Source organism: Chenopodium album, chromosome 11, assembly GCF_948465745.1.
Source record: "Chenopodium album chromosome 11, dcCheAlbu1.1, whole genome shotgun sequence".
Classification (NCBI taxonomy): domain Eukaryota; kingdom Viridiplantae; phylum Streptophyta; class Magnoliopsida; order Caryophyllales; family Amaranthaceae; genus Chenopodium; species Chenopodium album.
The window spans coordinates 25,546,826-25,549,951 of NC_137844.1; the positions used below are offsets into that span (position 1 = coordinate 25,546,826).

The 3,126-nt window shown below is 39.7% G+C and overlaps 1 non-coding gene across 1 annotated transcript; it reads left to right on the plus strand.

Moving 5' to 3' along the window:
* The first annotated feature begins 2,816 nt into the window (after nt 1–2,816).
* On the plus strand, nt 2,817–2,922 carry LOC145569609 (small nucleolar RNA R71). Its single transcript, XR_014096195.1, has one exon. It is a non-coding gene; the product is annotated as a small nucleolar RNA R71 (small nucleolar RNA).
* The last annotated feature ends 204 nt before the right edge of the window (nt 2,923–3,126 follow it).

The window sequence follows — 3,126 nt, forward strand, 5'->3', positions numbered from 1 at the left end:
GTTGTGGGAGCATTACAAAGGCCAACTCCTATAATCAAATATTCCATAAGGACAAGTGAAGGTTGTTTTCTCTTGGTCATCCGGGTGGACAGGGATTTGGAAAAATCCTGAATAACCGTTAAGAAAATAATAGAACTTGTGCCTCGTTAGTCTCTCAAGCATTTGATCAATGAAAGGAAGGGGGAAGTGATCTTTTTTTATGGACGTGTTTAGACGTCTATAATCTATACACATCCACCATCCCGTGACCGTCCTCGTTGGAATGAGCTCACCTTTCTCATTCTCGACGACGGTCATGCCTCCCTTCTTTGGGACAACATGAACGGGGGAGACCCACCTAGAACTCGAGATGGGGAATATAATTCCTGCATCCAAAAGTTTTGTCATCTCCCTTTTCACTACCTCTCTCATTTGGGGATGTAGCTTTCGTTGTCTCTTAATAGAAGGTAGAGCACCCTCCTCAAGGGTTATGTGATGTGTACATAAAGCGGGGCTTATACCTTTGAGGTCATCAATGGTGTAACCCAAAGCACCTTGGTGCTTTCTCAAAACATCACACAAATCTTGAGCTTGGCGCTAACTCAAAGAAGAGCTAACAATCACGGGATAGGTGGAGTTGGGTCCCAAGAATTCATACCTAAGGTGTGATGGAAGAGGTTTGAGCTCAACCATTGGAACACCTTTACCTTCCTTTGATGTAGCCAATTGCAACGCTTCTTGGCTAGAAATGCTCATACACATTTTCTCTTCAACATCTTCAAGGCTTCCATTGAGCACATCTTCATACAAAACCATCTCCTTGCTAGGAGCACCTATCTTTTCCTTATTCAACAAAACATTCTCAAGATAATCATTAGAGGTGAGCAATTGCTCATACATGGAAGACACAACATGATCAAGAGAATCAATCCACATGCAATTTTCTAAAGAAGAACTTAGATACTTCATACTATCATTTAAGTCAAATTCTATCACCTTATCCCCTACTTTGAATGAAATTTTAGCACTTTTCACATCTATCATAGCAATTGAAGTAGCAAGGACTGGTCTTCTTAGAATGATAGGAATGTTAGCATCATCGTCCATCTCAAGCACCAAAAAATCCACCGAAATAACAAATTTCCCTACCCTTAAAGGGACATCCTCTACCTTACCCTTAGGAAACTTAATTGACCTATCGACTAATTGCAAAGTGATGTTAGTAGGTAAGAGTTCTCCTTGCTCAAGTCTTTGGTATACTGAATATGGCATAAGGCTAACACTAGCTCCTAGGTCACACAAGGCATTCTCGATTTCATTTTGTAAATGGCACAAGGGATGGAAAACTTTCCGGGATCTTTTAGCTTAGGTGGCATCTTGTTCATTATGATTGCACCATAATTCTCGGTCAAGTTCATCGTCTCTACACCATCACAAGTCCTCCTACCGCTCAAAATGTCTTTGAGGAATTTTGCGTAGTTGGGCATTTGGGTGACAACTTCGGTAAATGGTAGAGAAAGGTGAAGTTGCTTGAGCATGCCAATAAATCTCTCAAATTGTTCATCTAACTTGTGTCTCATGAATTTTTGTGGATAAGGAAGCTTGGGTTTCACAATTTCTTTCTCCACTCTCACCTCATTAGGTTTCTCAATCTCAACCTCACTCATAGATGCACCATCTCTCTCATCTTCTACCAAAACCTCTTTTGTGGCCTCTTTGGTCTCACTCTTCCTAGGCAAACTCTCCTCAAGAACTTTACAACTCCTTTTAACAATAGCATTGACCGGTCTCTTGGGATCTAGGCATTGGGAAGATAAAGAAGAAGGACTAGCATGGTCTTTTAGAGCATTAACAAGTTGAGAAATTTGGTTTTCAAGCATCTTATTATGAGTCATCAATTCGTTAAATTTCTTGTCACTTACGGCCATGTAAGTGTTCAACAACTTTGTTTGGTTTTCATTGATTTCATCCAAATTGGTCCTATGAGAAGAAGAAGAGGATTGAACATAGGAATTATCATATTGGGTCTTTGGAGCAAATCCGGGTGGGGGACCCCTTTGAGAGTTATTTTGAAAATTTCCCCTATTCTGATTGTTCCAATTACCTCTACCTTGATTATGGTTACCATAACCTTGGTTATGATTACCATAATTTTTGTTTATATTTTGGTTACTATAACCTTGGTTATTATAGTTACCTCGGGAATTTTGGTTCCCGTGGTTCCTATTACCACCACCTTGGTTGTAGTTGTTAAAAATTGTCATGGTTGTTGTAAGTCCTATTCTATTGACCTCTTTGATTCTCAAACCTAGAATCATTATTGTTTGACACATAGTTCACATGCTCATTCACATTTCCATCTTGATCATTACAAACATCCATACATGCATGAGGGTAATTAGAAACATCATGATCATACGGTCCACAATCATCACAAAACAAGCATCCACTAGGCATGTTATTAGAAGAGGGAGGGGGTTGAGAATTAGAAGACATACTTCTCCCCTTAGATTGGGAGGGAAGAATTGAAACTTGGTAGGTAGCACTTTCCAACTTCGCCTTGATAACGGACATCTCCTTCCCCAAGTTTGTCATTTGTGAGGATAGATTGTTGATTGCATTTAGATGAACAACCGAGTACACCGAAGAGCTACTCTTGCTAGTTGACTCTCTTTCTCCATCTTGCCAATCTATAATACCTTACTACGTTTTCAATTATGTCTACCACTTCCTCTTCCGTTTTATTCATGATAGGACCTCCGGCTCCTCCATCTAAACATGATTTTCCTTGAGGACTAAGGCCTCCATAGAAAATTTTAATAATTTGGTAAGTAGGAATTCCATGGTGAGGACATTCTCTTTGATACTCTTTGTATCTTTCCCATGCTTCATAGAGACTCTCACTAGGCATTTTCTTGAAACCTTGAATAAAAAATCTAGCCTCTGCCGTTTTCTTTTGTGGATAAAAACGGGATAGAAATTCGTTGGTCACTTCATCCCATATCCTTAGAAAATTCGGCTTGACCTCCTTGTCTAGCCATTCCAAGGCACGCCCTATGAGGGAAAAAGGAAAAAGCTTGAGGCGGATGAATTCTTGGGAAATATCATTCACCTTGATAGTATTGCAATATTTTTCGAACTCCTTGA